The sequence below is a fragment of the Chiroxiphia lanceolata genome, chromosome 2 (genome assembly GCF_009829145.1).
Source record: "Chiroxiphia lanceolata isolate bChiLan1 chromosome 2, bChiLan1.pri, whole genome shotgun sequence".
NCBI lineage: Eukaryota > Metazoa > Chordata > Aves > Passeriformes > Pipridae > Chiroxiphia > Chiroxiphia lanceolata.
Window position 1 is genome coordinate 29,450,907 of NC_045638.1, and position 22,889 is coordinate 29,473,795.

Consider the following 22,889-nt stretch of genomic DNA (forward strand, 5'->3'; position numbering starts at 1 on the left):
CTTCCCTTCCCTTCCCTTCCCTTCCCTTCCCTTCCCTTCCCTTCCCTTCCCTTCCCTTCCCTTCCCTTCCCTTCCCTTCCCTTCCCTTCCCTTCCCTTCCCTAACCTTCCCAACCTTCCCAACCTTCCCAACCTTCCCAAACCTTCCCAAATCTTCCCTTCCCAAACCTTCCCAAACTTTCCCTTCCCTTTCCTTTCTCTTACTTCCTCTCTCAGCCTTTTGTTTTCTCTCTTGTCACAGAACTGTGGATGGTGCTAATAAACTTAATACTCGTTTTACCAATGTCAAGTTAGTAAAAAGTACTTCCCAGTATGGAGAAGAGAACAGAAAAACACAAACAAATTGGATATGTTTGACAAGTTATCAAATCAAATTTAAGTGCAAAGATATGCATAAGTTAAGTTCAGAAACATCTTTGAAGATAAATCTTATGCATAACATTTCTAGACATAACATCACATTCAACTTACAGAGGCTGCATTACTCATGTGCATAAAATAATAACCTTTGTGAATGGTCTAAACAAATTTTGCTCTTCAAGAAGCCAGAGTGTATGACTCCTGATTCCAGGAGGAGGGAATTGAAAGGTAAGAAACTTAGTTTCAGTATTTCCTTCAAAAGAAAATCTCAGTTTTAAAAAGAAGGCCAAAGGCTGAACAGCCTTTGAGATTTTGAGTTTCCGTCAGAGAGCTCTGCTGATATTGCATTATTTTTCAATAAAACTAAGGTGAAGAAATAGGCTGCTCTTAGTATTATTTGGAATTTAAAATCATCCACTTAGTATATGATAAGATGCAAATAAAAAATAGAGTTTAATGATACATATTAGGCACAACCAAAAGCTGTAATGACATAGCCAAGAACTCAGAAAAAATTGCCTATTAAATATGAATAATGTTTTGTATTTGATTATGTATTTGATTATGTATTTGTTTTTCCAGATGTCACCTGGCATTTTCCCATGCCTTTATCCCCTCTCTCTCAAACTTCCAAGCTGCCATAGCCTTCTCAGTTCAATGTCTTCCTCACAAGCGGTCCTTTAACTTGACTCCATTTTCACTCAGTTATGAAATCCTCTGTCAAATCACTGTTTACAGTAACAATCTCAGAATTTTTATTTGGGCTTAGACACCCTTAAACTGTCCTGATCTCTCTTCTACTCATGAAGATCTCCATCTGATTTATTTGTGTGCCTTTTCTGTGCTGGTTTTACTGGCTAAGCCCTTTGCCTGGCTCCTTACCTCAGAGGGTAAAGGCTTCCTGCTTGCTTCCTAAATACTCACCCCAGTTCACTGTTCAGTGGGATAGGTGTGCATGTGTGTGTGTGGACTAACTCCCTGCAGGTTTGGGACTGACTGTCTGGAGAGTAGCTTTTTTAAGGATCTGGGTGGAAGTAGCCTAAACATGAACCAGCAGTTCATGTGCCCTGGTAGTTATGAAACCTAATGGTGTTTTGGGCTCTTTAACAAAATGAAAGGTTGGAGCCTTCCAGACAGGGTTCTTCTGTGGTTCTGTATTAATTGTGTTAGTGGTATTTTGAGGCAATGGTTATTCTCCTATACTTGGCCAGATCCAGACATTGTGTTTGATTTTGGGAATCCAATGCACGCAAGACAAAAATAAGTATAATCCAGGGGCTACAGCACATTTCCTGTAAAGAATATCTTTAGCAGTTGGGTTTCGTTCAGTCTGGAGAGGTTACTGCAGGGGGACCTCAGAGCCACTTATGAATAGGCTACTAAGATGGCAGAGATAAGTCTATCACTGAGGTGCATGGCAAGAGATCAAGAGATAATAGACTTAACCAGAATGGCGGAGATTCTGACTCTATATAAGGAAGAACTTTTTAAGTGTGAGGAAAATAAAGCACTAGGGTAGGTTGCCCAGAGATGCTGTGGAATCTGCCCCTGGAGGTTTTCAAGACCTGACAACCTGGCTTGTGAATTCAATGTTGACCTTGTTCTTAGCAGAAGGTTGGACTAGACACGTCCTGAAGACCCTTTCATGAGTCTGTGATACTGTGAAACCTCTGTTGAAAATGTTTTCCCAAAAGTTCCTTACTTGTCCAAGTTAGAATGGGTTTGGATTTATATCAATGTTATGAGTCCTTTTAAAATTTCAAGCCTTTGCTCTCAGGCACAGAAGACTTGGAGCGCTTCAAAGGAAAGACTGCCAGAATTTTTTCGGTGTATACAAAACAAGATTATCTCCCTGGAATCATTGTTTGATACTACTGAGTAGATTTGTCTGAAGTGTTTGAAGAAAGTAAAATGAAGTCCGAGGCAAAGTGAATGTAAAAAAGAAGTCTGATTCTCAGACTCTTGGTGGTCTACCACTAGTGCTACCAAAGTTGCTGCTAATCCTTCACAACCACAGTGAAAGCTCAGCTCCCCATACCACCAGCTAGACATCACACATTGATAACCAGGCAATTTGCCAGACATTAGTCCTTTTTTAGTGAGAAGTCTTGGTTTGGCAAATAAAGAGGTAAACCAGAATATAGCCTGTTTTATCATCTGTTCTTATTGGTTTTAAGAGGTTTTGCATGGGATTAATAATTCAATGTACTGGCCAGTTGTAAAAATTATGCCTGGTATCAGCTGTAATCTTATAACTGCATTTCTCCTCTCTCTCCATGTCCCTCACACACCTAAAAAATTTATTGCTGACCAGCTGTAAGATTTTCCTCTGAGATTCCTATAGTATTTTCAAATATGTATGACTATCTAAGAGATGAGTGCTAACATCTAGCAAAGTTAATAAAAAATGAAAACAAGGCTACATCTGTAAGTAAAGACAGAGGATAGCCACCAATAGAAAGAGAAAATAGAGTGCATTTTGTCATTTTTTATGATGCATAAGGTGAAAGATAGAGCAATGTTGATTAGACTTGGAAGCTGGGGGTTTCTTATAGAAAAATGCCTAATTAAAAAAATGAATTGCAGAATAAATTAAACTGTAACATGATGGGAAGTGTCTAGAAAATGAAATAAACAAAAAAAAGCTGAAATATAACACCTTCAAAAAGTATTTTCCTAAATGAAATCATCATAGAAGAGAAAGGGAAAACAGAAAGATACTTGCCTGCATGTGTTTGAATGGTTATCAGAGACAAGAGTGTTGATTAAACTCATAAATGGTGTTATAAGTGAACTTTATGTTTGGAAGGTCCTTTGGGAGTTAAGAAACTGTGTGTACTCTAAGCCTTACAGCTGATGTCAACAGTTTCAGTCCATATTTTCTGAAGAAGCCAAGAAAAAGCTAATCAGCTTGTAAGGTGTTTGGAATGGGCAGAATTACAGCAGAAGAACCCAGACAGAGCTACAGATTTATGTGCAAGGAAATGGACTTCCTGGTCTTAGAAGAGGCAAGTGAAAAACATCTTTAAAGTCCTGAAAACAGGAGGGAAAATTCGTAAAACTACTTTCACAAAATCTGCCAGATTTTTCCTAACTTCAAGATGCCACACTGCTTCCGTTGTAAGTATTCACCTGAAAAGCACAAAGACTCCATCAGACAACTCTATGTTCCTTGTGACTTTAGTTCATTTATATGTGAGGTGTGTGATGGCCTCTTATTGAATATTGGTTTGAAATTTAACTCAGTAGGGTTCTCCTTATCCATACCAATGCCTTGCACATTTCTGACTCACCTCGCTTGAGTTTGAAGGGTAGTTTCAGGGTGGTAGCTTCCACAGTCCTTCCTCACTAGGAATTTCCAGGTGGATATTGACATTAGTTCTTGTAGTCTAGGAGTTTAGGGGCAGATGAGTGCCTCATACTTTGCCCTGAGTGAATACTGTGCATGTAACTGTCCGCAGCACTGCAGTCACTAGCCAGACCACCGTTTCCTGAGGCCTAGATAAAAATATTTCCTTCACCACAATGACCCTAGGGGAATGAAAAAAAAAATCAAAACCAAAACAAAACTGAACTTTCCATACAGACCTTTTATTTTAAACAGCCAATGTTATATTTCTGCCAAACTTAGAAGGTGTTTTTGATTATGTAGCTTTCAACTACCATGGAATTAATATAAAAAAACTTGTGTTCTTCAGGGAGCCCTGTCATACATCTGCAAAATAAGGTTCTTTTTATGTACCTACACATTAACATTGACATCCACTCCCTCATTTAATTAACAACATTTGAATGTTGTTTCCTTTCATGTAGTAATTGTGTTTTTTTCCTAAATGATCTCTCGTTTTGTAGAGAGATACAATTGGAAAATGTCAAGATTTGTCCAGAAAAAAAACTATAAGGGATTCCTTTTTTCCTCATGGTTTTTGAATCTGGCCTTTCCTAGAGAGTTTTGAGAAAAAATCTGATGTAGGAAATGAACCTCTAGATTTTGACATAAGGGGAGAATTTTCTAAATTTTTTTGTTTCTTTCTTTCGGTGAGTGCAAAGCTAACATGCTGGGTCTGGAAACTTTCATGTCTTTAGGACCCTGGTAGCAACTATAAATAGTTGTGGTTGTTAATGTAGGTACACATGCTGGAGAATCTAGAACATGTATTACATGTTTACCAAGAAGTTCAATTCCAAAGAAGGAGCAGCTAAAACTGCGTTAGTAATGCTTTACTTTAACAAACAGATAAAGGATATATTGTGGAGGAATGCAATCCAGTGTTCACTACCTACTTGAATTTCTTTAATAAAGCCAGCGACCTCATGAATATTAAAATGAGTCCTGGGTTATGTGTCCTTATGTAAGGTATTCCTCTTGTATCTGATAAATGGTGTCCCTGCAGTTATTAAAAAGAAGAAAAGAGAGGAAAGTAAGGTTAGATCACAGGTGAAAGGTCAACCTGTTGGGAGGGTTCTTAGTACTCTTTGTTCAGTACTTTATCTAAAGAATGAGGAGATAATGTGTAAATAGTTTGTGTTTTTTAAATTAGAATTTAAGTGTATGAAAGGGAATCCTTCCATTTATGAAACATATATGTGTGTACAGTAAGAGAACATTGTAGTGATTTTTGTGTTTTTTTACTTAACTGAAAAATTTCTTCAAATTAAATACTTTTACAGGTAGGTGATAATTATTCTCTTATGACAAGCCTAGTCTTTTCTAGTAATTTGTCTGGTGATTAAAATATGTATATAATTATCATAGTAAGAGAGTAGATGAACTTTACAGCTGGAACAAAAATAAACTTTTTGAGTAGCTCTGGGATAAGATATCTGGACATTTCTCCAAAAATCCTTCATAAAAAAATAATTTATTCTGAACATTTTTCTATTGAATTAGTGAAATTATTTAATTAATAACCTTATTTTTGTGTGATGTTTCCTAGAAGTGGAAATTTCTAAAGTTTAATCATAAACAATTTTGAAGAATATCCTTTCCAAGAAATTCGGAAAACAAATAGGAAGAAAAGACTTGAAACAGACATTTTTAACTAGCTGTATGCATCCAAATGAAGAAATAAAAGCTCTGAATGATTGTATGAGCAATATCAAAAAGCATGTTATGATGAAGGTTTACTTCCAGCTCAAATTCTGGCACTTTTTTTAGCATATATTACCTTTCTTTGTCTCTCTCACCAGTCCCCACAGTCATTTGCCTTGAAAAGAAGACATTTTGCACTCTTTCCAGAAGAAAAGCATTTTTGATCAATTAGGTCAGAAACAGCTTCTGTATTTTTGAAACAAGACCTGTGAAAAAAAATTAAAAGCATCTTACAGGTAGTAGTTTATCCCCTTTAATACCTCCGTTAATATTAAATAAATCCTGCAAATATGATGTCTTGGTTTTGGAAAATATATTAATTGGGTGTGTGTCAGGAATAAAATCCAGGAACTCACTTTTAATATTTCCTAAATCAAAAGCTTCTTGTTCTTAACAGCTAGCCCATTTAGATTTTCCTTCCAACTGCCTCTTCCAAAAAGCAGCTCCTTCAGCTGCCTGCTGCACTCCAGTGCTGTCTGTATAGGTTACAAGCAGTGAAATACATTACAGCCATCCTCATTTATACTTGTCCTGGTGTCAGTGTTACTTCCATAGATGGCTGAAAAAACACAGAATTTTTCTTAATGTTCAGAGCCAAATTTACTACCAGCAGCTCTGTAAACTGCAATGAAGTGCTGAGGTTTTTTGGGGAGTCTGACCCAAAGTACCTTTCAAAAGCAAAAGAAGACTCTGAACATGTGAGTCTTTTTCTGATTTCATATATTTCAATGTAAATCACACACATATATTTGAAAATAATTATATAAATGCATGCAAAGTTGGTTAATTTTATTAAGGATTTTTATTATCGATAACTCTTAGGTCCTTTGATTAGTAGTCTATGTTTTGGACATTGCTAGGCAATATTTACTGATGAAGTAGGAATCATGTAACACTAGAAGACAAATCTCTTAAAAGGCCACAACTTCAAATAACTTTTCTTAAATGTACTCCTATGGATAGACCCATTAAAATCAATGAAATTACTCATGTGCATAAATTTAAGCATATGCAAAAGTACTTGAAGACAGGAGATTTAACTCTTAATTATTTTAGGTCACTGAAGGAAATGGAGGCCACCGCGTCTCCCAGAACAGGTGACAAATCTGCTTAGAAAGGTAATGTGGAAGTGGCATAAGGAAACGGTGTCTAAAGCAGTCTCATCCAGGAATACATAAGCACACTGGTGCTGCTATAGAGGATCCAGCTGGGGAACGGCTGATCTAGGTAATTATATCACAAAATTGCTAGAGGAGACATCCCATACAAATTTTAGAAAATACAGATTAGGGACTCAGGTAGCTGCTGGATGCATAATTCACTCCAAATAATTTGTTAGACAAATCTCATCTCCTTTTTCTATTTGTGAATTGTACAAGACCAGTTTATGATTTTCTTAGATTTATTATTCAGAATTATTCCCTGAATGAAGGTGTATCATTTATGAACACTTCACTGTGAGTGTTTGATATTCAAAATTTGGCATTCAATATTGTTACGTCAGTTAGTCAGTGCAGAACACATCACATGTTGTGTTTGAGTGGAAGTAACTCAAAGTCAGGTTTTCTATTGTAAACCATCATATTTCAGAATTCAAAAATCATTTTCTATTCTCGTTTTTCAGTAATCACAAGGCATCTCACAAACATTCTGGTTAAAGGCACATTTGTTCAAAATTAAAACATTATTTTCATGGAATTATTTTGTCCTATTATGTCTCTATTTATGTCCTATAATGTCTCTACTACTCAGCTATAACAAGAAGGTTTATCAAAAGATATATCATCATTTAAAACCCCAAAATAACAAGGATAATTTTGTCCAGCTGTATAATCCCCCAGCTGGGATATTGTGGAATGTCCCATGCCTTATTCATCAGTCCTAATGTGTTAAGAACAAAACTTCCAAAAGTGACACCAATAATGACTTAAACTTTTAGCTGTCTAAAATCAGTCAGAGGAAGTGTTTGAGAATGAAGAGGCTCGTATACGTCTTTAGAGTATTTTCTCATATGCTCATAAAATGAGAGAGATTTCTATCTTGGTCCTGTTTCCCATATCATGAAACAAAACTTTTTTGTGGTTCTCCTGCTGCTGGAAAATTCTATGATAAATAGAAGATTGTAAAAACATGGGTAAAAAAAAAGGGGGGGGGGGGAGGAAACATCTTGAAATAGTTCCTGGTTCCTATTTTTTTTTTTTTTGAGGAGGAGGAATAAAATGGCTAAAGAATCAGAAGCGATATATATAGAGAAATCATAGTGCTCTTAACACCAGCAATATTTAGTAATTTCTTAGCCCTGGCTTGCAGTCAGTCATCCTAATCATCTGCTCAGAACTGAACTTCTTCTTCAGTGTAGTTGAACTGTATCAACAGAAACAATTTTTTCAGGGAGAGTAAATGTACCGCTATGAATAGTTTGATGAAAGACTGAATCTTTGTATTCCTGGAAAGTAAGTCTTCCTGTAACAAGCAGCTAATGTTTGAACATGTCAAAGCAAGCCTTCTAGAACAGGAGATAAGAGCGTTTGAATGATTATTGCAAAGTAGTAACTGGCTAACTGGCCCAAAAGAAAATGTGTACAGTAATTTATTCTGGGAGTTACGTTTTCCTCAGACTAGAAAAGATCTTTGTGGTGAGTCAGTACATTGGGTTTCAGTCCCACTCTCATTTGGGAGAATCGGGTCTGAAATACCCACTGTACACGGAAATATTTTATTCCTACAGGCAATGTTATTGGCATAGACAGTGGTAAGATAATGGTCAGATCCTTATTAGGAATGGCTCATAACATAATGTCAATCTGAGGTGGGGTGTTTATTCATGGTTTTAATTTTAACTATGCTGTTAAATGCTACGCTGCAGAAGCTTTAATGTTTAAGCAACTATATTAATCTAAAAGTACTGTTATTGATAAAAATTCTTTTTCTTTTTGAATTGGGGAATAACACACCATCAGAAATCTTTTATTACTGGCATAAGTTACAGCTGTGCTAGAGGGGAGAGCTACACTAACCTAGTGTCACTGTCTCAGCATGTGGCCTGTTCAAAGTCATTGTTTACGTGGACTTTCTACCATATGGAGTTATCAACATTTTCTTGCAGAAACCTCAGTGCTGCTTCCAGAATGACAATACAGCAAGAGAGACTTTGTTTTCTCTTTGTCTCCTTTGAAAAAGTAAAAAAAGAGAAGGAAATATGGGAAAAGAAAGAAGAAGAAAGTAAAGGAAAAGAAAAATAAAAAAGAAAGAGTTCTCTCTTCTCTTAGTAATCCTGTCCCATTAGAAATGTATATCATAAATTAACATGTATAAGTATATACATATATTAATATATTGTAAAATCTCATATTTTGGGTATCTCACTCCTCACTCTAAAATGCCTGAATCTGACCATGGTGGCAATTTCACCTCTGTGAAAAGGAGTAACTCTTTCTCTGAGAGGTGCCCCATGATTGTCCTGTGGGCTGGACCAGCCTCTGCACCCAGCAACGTCTGGGCAGAAAACATGCTTCTTTAGCACATGCGACATCCTGTGAGCCCCAACACATGGGGCTTTCTTAGGTGGTATTAATATGTAAGTAGGTGGTTAGGACCCTGCCAGGCATTTTTGGGCATGCTGCCCAAGGCCCTGGTGTGGGTTGTGTGCAGGCACAGTGTGCTCTTGTCTGGTCCTGGGAATGCATTTTGAGCAAGTGAGGTAGACAAACCTCTGGAAACCTGAGTAAGACAAACTGTTCCAATTCATGTTAAAAGGGTAAAGCAAATGAATAAACATTATAAATATTTGTTAGTCCAGCAAAAGCAAAGAGCATTATTTCATGCACAATAAAGAGTAAGAGAAATAAAAGCTAAGTAAGAGTAAAGGGAAATTTTGAGCCCTCCTCTGCATCAAGAATATAGTAAAAACAGCTAGAAAGATTCAGATGTGTGTAGATAAATGAATGTACTTCAAGAGTCTTTGTGAGCGTGTGCACAGAGCTCCTAACGAAATGATGTATGGTGAGAAAAATATCACTTTGATGAATCTGAATGTTTTCCCAAAATTTGACAAACGTTGTTCTATTAAAAATCTGATTTGAAGAATATTTCCTTGGTCCACTCTGGAGCTATGAAGTCTTCTATATTTACTGCTGAAGAAAGAGAAGCCTCTAAATCTTGAGCTGCAGCTCCTCAAATCTGGGCTTCAGAAGAGTAATAACGTAGCAGTTCCAACACAGAATAGTCTCTCAAGGCTTTTATGCCAGCTAGTCCTACAAAGTCACTGGGTGGGAATTCAATAGTGGCTGCATTCTCTTCTGTCTGCCTTCCATGAGTGTTGCAGATGCATGCATATTCTGGTTCTGGAACATCACCTGTCCAGGTTTCTGAAATGGGGTTTTGAAACTCCAGTTGGTGAAAGATTGCTGAATATTTGATTTTATAATTAAGATGAAAGGAGATACCACATCAAAACACTGTAAGGAAAATTGTGTTTTGCATAATTATACTCTAGCCTCCTTGGTGTTTTCATAGATCATTGATTAACTACGTACAAGGAAACCTTCCTTTTCCAAGGAAATAACATGTATATACATAATTTTTTAATCCCTGCAAACACAGTAGCAATAGTTGAGATGGTGTGGAGATAAGCTTCTGATAGGGCTTTGGTATTGCTGGTGGAAGTATTCAGTTACTGGAACAAGTCCATCCTACAGATAATATAGCAAAATTACTCCAATGGCTAACATTGGTGGCACTAGGACAATGATTAAGATAACACAAAGCCACGTACAAATAAGTATGAAGATGGGAAGCATATGTGGCTGTATGGAAACTCAAAGCAGATGGTGGAACAACTTAAGAGTAGAAAGACCAAAGTTACAGATATAACCAGTTAGATCAGAAAACTCCAGCAAAAGGACTAGTAGTAATAATGGACAATATACTGAACAAGGAAAAAAGACTATGCTGTCAGAGAAAAGACAAATGCTATGCTAAGTTGTGTTAATTGGAGCATCATGTATAATACAAGAAGGACAGTTTCCTTCCTGAGCTTCATCCAGAGAGCCGCTTTTAGTTTGGGCTAACACATTTTTCAAAGGATACAGAAAAATAAAACGGACTTAAGAGAAGGACATAAAAATTAAGAGATATTGAAAATAAGGCTGAGGAGGAAAGCTTAAGAGGCTGTGATATGTTCAGGCTAGAGAAGAAAAACCAAAAGGGAGGCACAATAACTCTCGATAATTGCATGAAAGGGTGTTACCCAGGGGAAAGGGACCAATTGTTCTCATTAGTCACTGGGGACAAAACAAGAAGGAATGGGCTTTAGATGCAACATAGATAACAGGGTTAAGTATTAAGAAAAACTTTACTCTGCAGGAACAGTTAGGACATGAAGCAAACCATCTAGAAGCTTTCCAGAATCACCTCCACTGCAGGATTTGAAGGCCAGACTTAGTCGATCTATCAGCAAGGGTTTAAGTTTAATGAAATCAATCCTGGCAAAATGAGGGAAGGAGAAAGAAAGATCGGGCTGAATGACCTGCATGGGGTATGTTTGCTGGTAATTAGCGCTCTGATTCTCTGACCCTGTGCAGTACAATGAGAGGTTTATTTGCTATTGTGATTTTTTTTTCCCCTGTCTGTAATCCCTGTCTTCATCTGAAAGAGAAAATGCAGACATGTGTTTTCTAGGCTTAAATTAATACTGATATGTATCTGCCTAATACATTTAGAGGGGTGACCACGTTTCCCATCCTCAGAGCAGCCAGTGACTGGTGCACATTTAGGTGTCAGCTGGGAACAGAAGTTTTCATATCTTCCAGACACAGGGTGACTCTTGGGTCTAAATAGTGTCTGGTTGTGCCTGACACCTTTCCACAGCACACTTCAGGCAAGGGCAGGATTTGTCTTTAAAGCCCTGTATTGCGTTTGCATGGCCAGGTTTTGGCAGAAGGGCTGGGAGGTGGCTACAAGGGTGGCTTCTGTGAGAAGCTGCCAGAAGCTTCCTCCGTGTCCTGCAGAGCCAATGCCAGCCAGCTCCAGGATGGATCCACTGTTGGCCAAGGCTGACCCAATCAGGGATAAGAGTAACACCTCTGTTATAACATATTTAGGAAGGAGAAAAGAAAAGTTATTAGGCAGATGAAACTACAGCCAGAGAATAGCTGAGTGAGAACATGTGAACAACTCTGCAGACACCAAGGTCAGTGGACAAAGAGAAGGAGGAGATGCTCCAGGCACCAGAGCTGAGGTTCCCCTGTAGCCTGTGGAGCAGACCATGGTGAGGCAGCTGTGCCCCTGCCACCCATGGAGGACCACGGGGATGCAGAGACACACCTGCAGCCTGTGGAGGAGACCCACGTCAGAGCAGGTGGATGCCTGAAGGAGGCTGTGACCCTATGGGGTGCCCATGATGGAGCAGGGTCCTGGTGGGGACCTGCTGACATGTGAAGAGAGGAGCCCACACCAGAGTAGGTTTTTTTGGTAGGACTTGTGGTCCTGTGGGAGATCCATGCTGGAGCAGCCTGTGCCTAAAGGACTACACCCTGTGGAAAAGTGACCCACATTACAGCAGTTCACAAAGAGTTGTTGCCTGTGAGGTGGACTTACATTGGAGTAGTTCATGAAGGACTGTCTCCCATGGGAGGGACCCCATGCTGGATAAAGGGAAGGACTCCTCTCTCTGGGCAGCAACAGAAACAACCTGTCATTGAACTGACCGTAACCCCATTCCCCATCCCTCTGTGCCACTGGTGGGGGGAGGAGGTAGGACCTGGGAAGGAGGGACAGGTGGGGGGAAGGTGTTTTTTTAAGATTTATTTTACTTCTCATTCTCCTGTTCTGATTCTTTTAGTAATAAATTTAATATTCCCACTTTGTGTGTGTTTGGCCCGTGATGGAGATCAGAGAGTGATCTCCCCTGGTCCTTATCTCAGCTCATGAACCCTATGTTATATTTTCTCTCCTCTGTCCAGTTGCAGAGGGGAGTGATAGAGTGACTTTGGTGGGTGCCTGATGTCCAGCAAGGGTCAACCCACTAAAGGCCCTTTTAAGCCTTCACCTCCATACTTTCCATAAACTAGTGAAAGCACAGTTTATACACTAAACACACACTTTCTCTGCTTGGAGCATGGCAAATGCTAAAGTAAATTTCTTTCAGGAACACAGATCCCCTAGCCCTATCCTACCTGCTCGATCAGCACCATATATGTAACTTGGGTTGTTAAAACTCTAGATAAAAGCACTGTTCATCAGCATCTGTGAAATGAGCATTAGGACTAGTATCAAAATCCAGGACACTGGCTGTTTATATTAATGACAAACTTTTTCAATTAAGCAATTCCCACGTATGAATGCAAATCAGATTAGTACTTAAGCCAAAATTCTGAGGTACCGATACACAATTAAATGGAAAGGAAAAGGGAGGGTGTTTTTCTTTTTGTTGCCTACTGCATTGAAATACTAAGTGTCCTCAAACTACTGCTTAATCACATAGACTGGAAATGAAGTAGCTGAACGAACCCCCTATATGGACATCTTCTGCCAACAACCATTCCAGTGCCAGCAATAAATTCCCAGACTAAACAGTTTAAATTTGGCATTCTCATTTGTGATGCTGTGTTTATGCTACACTCAAGAGATTGATTCTCTAAATTCGAAGTATTCTAGCAAATGAATTATTAGAAATATGAAATTCTGGATGACAAACATATGTCTACAGTGAATTAATCTGATATTTGAATACTGTTCTTATGAAGAGAAATTTGTGGTTGTTTGAACAATAATACCAACATTCAAGGTCAGTCAGGTTTCCGTTCTAATTCCTACTTTCAGGAGACTAAATACAAAGCTGACTGGAACCTGACAACCAGCTCTCAGATGAGACAAGATGCTTTTTTTAGTAACCAAATCTTTGTGATTTTTTTTTCTAAATTTCCCCTGATTTAAAAAAAAAGAAAATATTTCTCTTGTATAACTAAAAGTGTTTTCAATTTAAATTGGAATTTGTCAAAGGTCTAGCTCAGAGTAGTTTAGGTATTCCAACAAGGAAATGCTTGAGAATATGCTTGAGAATGGACCGCAAAACAAAACAAACAGAAAAAGCTTCATAAGCACTTTTAAATGTGGACTTAATATCCATGTGTAGCAGCTGGATTGACACAATGGACCCTAACGGCTCCTTCAGGTTCCTTTCATACTGTATTATTCACTCTGCAGTCAGAGTACCAAAGACAACATTTTTAGGAAAAAGCCTACATTTTTGCAAACAGCTGCACGTAGACAATGACACAGACAATGTTATCATATGACTGTCACAGTAGAAAAGTGCTCTTGTTTAATGGAAATATTTAGTGTCCGGACATAAGGTCGTCCATGGGTAACATGGGATGCAAGTCAGAGTACTATTTGGTCCAGGGTTGTGCAACCTTTAACTGACAGATTCCATAACCAAAAATAACATAGCCTTGCCCTTTATTTTCTCACTTACCAGTTTCCAAAGACCATTCAAATTTAAAAAATGTTGCTTACATAACTAAGCTCATTTTCTGTTAGAAATGATGAAAGATGTTTAGGATTTATTGAGCAGTTTTATCTGATTTATGAAAATCACTTTCGTCCACTCTTCTGTTACAGGTGAGTGTACTGTACTGGGAATACTGAGCTAATGCCCTTGAGGAAGACCATGTGACTGCAATTATGTATGAATTAACATGTCACAAATTTGAAGCTTTGAGAGAAACACATTTCCCAGCTGCACATTTGTGACTTCTGAGTTTGTAAATGAAACACATGAAATAATGACTTACTCTTCCTCTCTGTTCCTCTTATATACTGGTTAGTTTACTTGCTAGATGTGTAAAGACAGGCACAAATACTTACGTAGATATTTATCATTCACAAGGAGTGTAAATTAAACATGCCATTACTTTATCAGCTATGATAATAAATGCTTGACACCAGACTGGATTTCTCTACAAGTGATGTTATCATTGTTTTTAGTACATCGTTAGCCTTTAGAGATATAGAAATAATTTCTGAATGCTAATGCTGCTAAAAGACAACACAGTGCAGGAGTAAAACCCTGCAAATAAAGACTGAACTGCTTTATAAAGCACAGGAATATGTGCTTAGTCAATGCTTTAACTTAATTTGTGCTCTGGAGCTAAACAATAATTTGACTGATATTATTAGATACATACTTGTTTGGTTTGTCCTGAAAACTTAAAAGTCAAGCTGAAATCAAACTCAGATGTCTTAATCGATAGCACAAACATAAAGGCAAGAAATAAATGTAGAATACATATGGTTTTGCTGTCAAATATAAACAAGTGTAGCAGATACACATACATATATATTTGTTAGCTGACTATGTAAATTGAGATGAAAGCCCATTTTCAAGCATGACCTGTGATAAACAAATGCATATAAATAAACAATAAACCAAGATAACACTAGAATAACATCAATTAAAACAATTACTACAACTTCTAGTCATCATGAAGTATTGTTTCAGTTCCATCTTAAAACATGAAAAGCTCTCGATTGTTGTTAAATCAACTGGTAACTGATTCCACATTTGTGGAGCCTTGAAACAAAAAGCTTTTTATCCCTATTTTGTATTCATTCTAGGGTATGGTAGTTCCACAGTATGAATAGAGTGTAATGTATAAGCTGCTCTAAGGGAAAGCAGCAGGTTGAAATAGTGGTCACTGATTGACACAGTACTCTAATTGTTATTTTATATCCATATTTTAAAAGTAAGACTTTGTAGGAGAAAAAAAAATCATATCTAAAGTTGACACAACTGGCAAGTTGAAGTGAAATTCAGATCTACGGAATTTTACGTAGTATTTGATATTATGCCAGATATACATTTGTAAGTACAGAAAAAAAACAGCACAAACCCCATAACTGAATATAATGTAGGAAAAAAGGCTTGGAATTCTGATAATCAGTCTGTGCTATTACCTAGAATACTTAAACTGCCTCTTCATACCCATTTGAAGACAGTGGGGTATAGAGGAATTTAAAAGTCTTATACATGTGTGTCTGTCTATGTATAAAATGTGCTTATTAGCTGTCTTTTCTTTAAACATATAAATAAACCAGAAAATAATCTTTTCTGTCCTCCAAACCCATCTGTTTTTCAGGTATTGATTTCCATGTTTTCCCTAGATAAGTCTCCAGGAGTCTGGAGAACTGCTAGGATTATGACAACAAAAGGGACAAAAGACTGGAAGCCATTTAATGACAGGAGGATGGGACATTTAAATCATACTCTTTAATTTTATTTTTTTCCCCCCATACACACTTACAGGACTTAAATTCTTGACAAGCGCATAGAAAAAGGCTCGGTCAGCCCTTTGGGAAAGAGCTCTGAATACTGCCAGTTGCAAAGTTCCCTAAAAAGTCTTCATGAAAAGGAGGGGGGTATCAAGATTTGACACTGTTAAAAATAAAACAAAGATAAAAGTGAGAAAGTTCAGTGGCTGTTGTTTTTTATAAATCATAAAGGTATTGTAAAGGATAGAGTAAAAAGAAGTATTTTTTACCCTTTTCCATACTTTTATAAAGGTCAGATTCAGGGGATTGCTGCGCTTCCACTGAACCCCCCAAAAAGAATACTCTGAGAATAGAAAAAAGAAGGATGGCATGCCTAGAAAGACAAGATGCCTGTGTGAGAAAGGCGTTTTAGAAAAGAGCCTGTCGCCCACAAAGTACTGCAGCTTAAAGTACTGCAGCTTAAAGTACTCAAAGCTGCATCTGAGGCAAACCATGGCTCCTGCAAACAGACAGAAGGGGAGGCCTGTGTTGTACCCTCCAGTGCCCGAGTTGTTGGTACCAATCCCTCGGGAGGGCAGGATATCACCTGCTCACCCTTTCACAAGCTTGTGAATGAATCATGCCTTGGCCACAGCACTGCCACAATTTGTTACCCCTCAGCATCAGCCACTTCCCTTGTATGAACAGAGGAACAGCGCAGAAATGGTACTTTTACAGAGAGGGAACTGATGGGATGGAGGAAAAATGTCTATGTGTGTGGATTTATGACCCTGGAGACTGCAAATCTGCTGGACCACAGCCTTGCAAATGGAGTAAGAGGACAGTAGGTCACACGTAATACTTTTGCAGAGATAGCTCACTTTCCAATCACTCTGAGCCCTACCTCCCATGCTGCTGTCTACCACAATGCCCTTTTATTCTAGTTTCTTACTAAGGATGAGGATTTTGAAATCTAACGCCATGTCTGTCCAAGAGGTAAACCATGCTATTTTTAACTTCCCAGCACCTGCAAAGGCACAGAATGAAGCTGCCCTGGAAAGCAAGCAGTTTGGTCAGCCAAGCTGCCTGCAGTAGCTGACAGAGTCCTGTTTTATCCTCACTGTTACACACTTACACAAAAATCTTGTGTTTTCCTCTGTGAATTGAAAAAATTTTCCAGAGGGAAAACCAGTACACCAAGATCAAAAACTTGGACCCAGTGAAAGTAAAGGGACCAGTCTGTATCCTGATTCTCACCCTAAATATCAGGGAAGGTTTTTATAGTGGATCTACCTATCATTCATAGTCTGATATTTAAATCTTGTGGAAGACGAAGGACTTAAAAATAAAGAAAAAAAAGAGATAGATTTTGTTTTGTTCATTCTTCTGGAGCAAACAAATATGAAATATGTATGCATTGAATTATGCAGTGAAGTAATAATTGTAGTAATAAAAACAATGGTTGGGTTTAGGTTCAGACACATCATGATGAGAATATAGTGCTACAGTTAGATTCTGACTAGTGAGAACCTCTGATCAGAACTGAGTCTTTCTCAGAATCACTGTAGGGAGTGTCGAAAAATAAAAATTATCTGAGTTTAGAAAGGACAGATGGAAAAGTAAAAGATTAATATTATAGCCTCATGGAAATAGAAGGGTGTCTGTGAGTGAAATAATGATATTCAGTCTGGAAGTTCTGTAGATTGACAACACCAAAGCATTGCAAGGGAGAATTCTGTTTATTGGAATGTATGCTTAATCTGATTATATTATCCCTTAGTATTTGGATAGTCCTGGAGTCCTAAAGTCCAACAAACCAAAATAAAAGTAAATGAGATTAGAAGCAAACAATCATTTGGAGAAAAGTTACACAGCAGGAGAAAATTGGCAAAAAATAGGTCAACTTTTGAGCTTGGCATACATAACCACAGTTATTTACCTTTCAGCTTTGCACCTTCATGAAGATCCACTTTTCTGAAATCAGGATTCAGAGAAATGGTCTGACTCAGTACCAGTACATCACCTAATGGGTTACCAATTACAAGAGACTCTTTTGCTGTAACATGATAACCGTATGTTAACTCCACTGGAAACTAGGATAGAGCTGCAGAAAGCTTGAGCTACTGCTGAGGCATTATAACTTTATAACATCGTTGGTCAATAACTTATCTTCAACGGGTCTCAGAAATGGCAGCTGTAACTGTCTCTGGTTCTGTAACTTTAGTGTCTTTATTGTTCACACAGTTCCTTGCCTAGCATAATCTTATGATTACTGATAGGAACCAAATACTCTTGTCTGAGTATATCTAGTAGTTTTGTCCTTAATTAAACATAGTGTATCTTCACAATGGAAGAAGGTAAAAAAGTAAGAAGAATTCTCCAAACTTTAAATTGTTTCTTTCTACTCATACAATAGGAAACAAGAATATGTCTTTTTTTGCTGAAAAACTCTGCATTTGGTTTTGTTTTTTTTTTTTTAAAAAAGAAGCTGCTTCTGATACAGCAATCACATTTTAAATTAATTAACCCAGAAATCACTACAAGAGAAATCTTTTTTTCAGTAACTGCACTCCAACCTTGAAATTTCAGCCAAATTCTTTAGTTAAGATATTCCAAAGACAAATAATAAATTTTTTTAAATCTCACAGCAGGAAAGGTTATGTTCAGAAGCAAATGAAATTTTAAGAAAGGGCACTTGGGCACTTGTAGACATGAAACTAAGCCAAGAAGAATCCTTATGTGACTGTCATGGTCAGTTGAAAAAGGGTGAATTCCTGTCTCAGATGAAATCATGATTTTCTCTATGAAGTGCCTAGTTTCTGTGAAAGAAGAGAGTGAAAGTTACCTACTTCCCAAAACAAGAAGGGACTAGTGACTGAACAGCAGCCAGGAAAATCTGGGACCAGAAACCCAGGCAAAGTAATAGCTAGAAGCAGCTGTGAGAGAACCTCTGAAACCCATAGATAATCTGAGAGGACATAAAGGATACCTATACTGAAGATGCAGGAGGGAGGAGAGGACTATAGAGTCTTGATATCTTCTAGCAACATGGCATTGAGGTAGAAAGAATCAGCTTAATGTAAGACAGCTGAAGTGGAAATAGGGTCAAAGCTGTTCACCTAGTGCAGTCAGGTGTTTGCTGGGTAATCTCAGTTAGGCTGAGTGATCTGAAGCATGGAATAGGGTCCCAAGCATTTTAAGGATTCTCCAAAGTCACAGAACATCCACTTCTCTGCCTAATTTTAAGTACTTGAAAGACAAGTATAGGTTAGGAGAACAATTATTCGAAACTCCCTATAGAAGAGAAACACATTTCCTAAGAGTAAATTCTAGACTAAATAGGTTAACCTTATTTCAAGAGAAATTAATATCTCTGTTATTGGTTACAGAGGAAGTTGAAGGAAACTAAGAGTCAGCACATCTGTGATATGCATGGATATTATATTCTGGCCTTTGTAAAGAAGAGAAAGTTTAGTGGCATTGCAAGTTTCTAAGAAGAAAAAGTTCATAATTCTAAATTTTGGAAGAAGAAGGTGTTTCTGCAACTACTTTATGGAATGAAAGTGGTGATACTTTGGTGAACCTAAGGAAAGATACTAGATGGAAAGAGAATGAGTTAGCAAGGAAAGTGGACCAAAAGAGCCTTTAGTCAATGATTCCATCAGGGTAGAAACCAGTGAGTGAAGAATATAAGGAGGACTAGGATTCAGGCACTCCAGGTAGCTCCTTATCTTGCTATATTGCTGACAATCAAATCATGAGGGCAGAGGGGCAGAAGAATTTGACATAACAACAACAACAAAAATCTGGTAAAGGAACTAACTCTTCTTGTTCGTCCACTTCCAGGTTAAGGCTTTTTTCTTATTTTATCTTTTTGTTCTTTGTGTTTGTTGTTGTTGTTGTTTTGGTTTGGTTTTTTTTGTTTGTTTCTTTTTTTTTTTTTAATGTTTGCTACCATTCATAGTGCATACAGACAGATCAGGCTTAAACAGATTATTTGACTGATATTTTTCAATTTAACTGCCAAATAACTTGCTATGGAAGATAATGGCCTGCTTGAAAAACTGTTTTTTCAGGCCTCCAACAGGAGCTCCAGTGAAATTGAGAGAGGTCAAAAGAAGTCAGCTGCCATTTTCACTCCCATTTTTTATGGAAATGGGCAACAGATTGGTGAAGACATTGCAAAGGCTCTAAAGCAATCACTCTTTCAATTTGTCCAATATTAGTTTCAATAAGAACCGAGAACAGAAACAATTGCCAGCAGCCCCTACTCGATTTGTTAAGACTCACTCTTGTCCACTTCAAATCACCTTTGACATTTACGAGCTCAACTTTGCAAACATCATTTGAGTATTATTATTTTATCTGATGCCTCTATTATGCCAGTATCTAGGATACCATCATGCTAAAACTATAGATAGATATCAAGAACGCCATTGTTTCTTATGTCTCCACTTTGTGAAAAACAAGGAAGTTTTTATTATTGTATACAGACCCAATACCTTCAGTGTTACCCATGCAAGACATAGTAGTTTGTAAAAATTTATGTGTATATATTCAATCTGGAAAAAAGGAGATCTAATTGGCAGACATTTATACTAACACTAGCATACTGATAGCAAATTAGCTTTTCCCTGCACCTACATTCTCCTACGCGGAAAACATCTTTGTAGAACTCATAAGGTATAACAAGCAAATAAATGCTAATAGAGATAATAATATTTAAATAAATGTAAGTTTTTACTCTTTGCAGCAGTCAACACGTTGCATGCACTCACCTCTGCAGTCACAGGAACAGGAAGAAAAATAAACCCATGCCAAACAAGATAGTGATGGTATTGACAAACATTCCTAAGACACAAATGCTCGGTGTGATTTACTCAGTATGAATCTGGTGCATGGAATTTAGGCATTGGAATAAAATGTCTGTCTGGGTCAGACTTTGAGATAGTGCCCAAGAAAGAGAGAGAGAAAATAATATCAATGTGGGATGGGTGGTGTTTTGTAACTTGTGCAGATTCTTACAGAAAAGATGCCACTTTGTCTGAAGCCAAAATTCTACATTCCATTCTGCCTACGATATCCTGTAAGGCTGAAATTCTGAGACTGTCAAAGAAAAGTGAAATTCTTTGGAACACAAATGATAGAAGAGTGGAATGGGCAATGCTGAGGACTACATTTATAGAGACCTGAATGGCTATGTGGGTTTAGTAACATACACTGTGTCTACAATGAATTCTTTGTAGGAATAGAGAGAGAACCAGGATGGTTTTTGCCATGTGGGACCCTATGTAGATTATGGCACTTCTTGTCCTAAATAAAATTTAAGAAGAAAAAATAAATGCAAGGAAGGAAAGTTGGTATTTGCTTGAGAATTTGCACATAACTATTGGAGAATAATAATGTTTTTGGGAATGCTCCTCTCTGAGGGAAAAACTTGATGATAAGGGAGTTAAGGTGAGCTGAGAAAAATTTCTATAGTATTTATAAGGAAATTCTGTTTGTAGCTCCTTTTTTTAAATCTTACCTGACCTATAAGTATCTAGTAACAATAAACTTCAGGCATTCTGGAAATGCATACTTGGAATTATTCTAACATAAGTTCTTTCTTGTGTGTTCGAAAAAATATTTAATATATTATTAAAATACTGCCATGTAAAGAGTAAATATATATGAAATCTGCAGAATTAATAGTAAAAAAAGAGGTGAAGAACTTTCCCCCCTTTTTCACTCAGGTAAAGAATAACACATTCTCTAAAGAATAAACCATCAAATATTCTTTATATGTAAGCCTTCTCTCATAGGTTGCAAGTAAGCTACAAAAATTTCTATTGACTGCACTGTGGATGGATCAGTGCCACTGAAACCTTGATATTTGCTCCCACTTTCCATTTACTTTTCACTTGTGACTTTAAAATATAAGTGACAATGAAGCATTGTCTCTCTGGTATATAAATGGGAGCTTATTTCCTGCATTTACTCTGTTTTTCTTAGGGGAAAGGGGATTTACAGTTAATAACAAATGCCGTTCCACATTTGGATTATTCCTGTGTACAGTAAAAACTCCTTGAATTTCAAATAATGCCAATTTCCATCTCAGCTGGAGAGGCAGTGGGGACTCTGGTGTGTGCTTTTTATCTCAGAACTGTAAGTGCTGTGGTAAAGGACTTGACCACAAATAATCCCACGTGTCACCAAGGCCAGTGATAAGCAGATGCTTGCGGAAAGGCCCTTACCCCCTAATCTTCACAGACCTGCCACTCCGCACTGAGACAGGCTCCACGGCAGGTGAGTTGCAGGGATCGGTTCAAGGCACAGTGGGTGCAGCTGCCCTGGTCTTCGCTCCCTTGGCAGTTCTGTGCACAAGCAGAATGGAAATGTCCACCACCCTCGCTCGATTGCTACCACTAATGGGTAGGCATATGGAGAACGATTTAACTGATTACCACGTCTGTCTCTAACGGTATTTTGTCAGTTGGCAGCAACTTGCAAAAGAAGGAGCCCAACAGACAATATTAAACCTACATCCCAACATTACATAACTAAAATCTTCATAAGAAGGGAGAGACAAATAAACAGAAACAAATAATTTTGTATTTTTTTAAAGAATACTTTTCTTATGAAAGCTTTTTTTTTTTTTTTAATAAAGGAAAATGAACAAGAAGCTTATATTGAAATTCCAGTAAAAAAATCTGTTTAAAACTATGACCAACTCAGACAGCAGCAGAGGTATTGTTTAGTTTATCTGCTATTATATTCCCTCTATTTAATGGCTTTGCCAGTTTTTTTCTGGGACATCCGTTATTAGAGCATACTAATATACATTTAATCCTAGTACAATTAGTTATATATTCCTTTAAACCAGTATCTTATTCTCTGCCAACAGAATTAAACATAATGAAATATATCAATATTGAAGACTCAAATGATGGAAGTAACTTTTCCTACAAAATAATTACAGCCAGTAGAGATCACACGGTTAATATTACAGTGGCAATATGTTAGAGTGGGAACAGCACGGTAGTGATGTTCAAACAGGAGCCCAGCACCCCTCAACACTGGAAGCACTAATAATTTCAACTGGAACAATTGACAGTGGGGAAATGAATCATTCCCTTTGACAAGAACAAAACCATATTAAAATGTAATAGTTTATTAAACAACTGACTTCAGAAGTTAAATTACTA

The 22,889-nt window shown here is 37.5% G+C and overlaps 1 long non-coding RNA gene across 1 annotated transcript in view; it reads right to left on the reverse strand.

Annotated features, from left to right (window-relative positions):
* LOC116782041 overlaps positions 1–22,889 on the reverse strand; it is a 153,500-nt gene that overhangs the window by 118,605 nt on the left and 12,006 nt on the right. The window contains exons 2-3 of the long non-coding RNA XR_004355101.1: positions 5,528–5,657; positions 3,653–3,890 (exon numbers count right to left, since the gene is read on the reverse strand). This is a non-coding gene — a long non-coding RNA (uncharacterized LOC116782041). The remainder of the gene's footprint in view (positions 1–3,652; positions 3,891–5,527; positions 5,658–22,889) is intronic.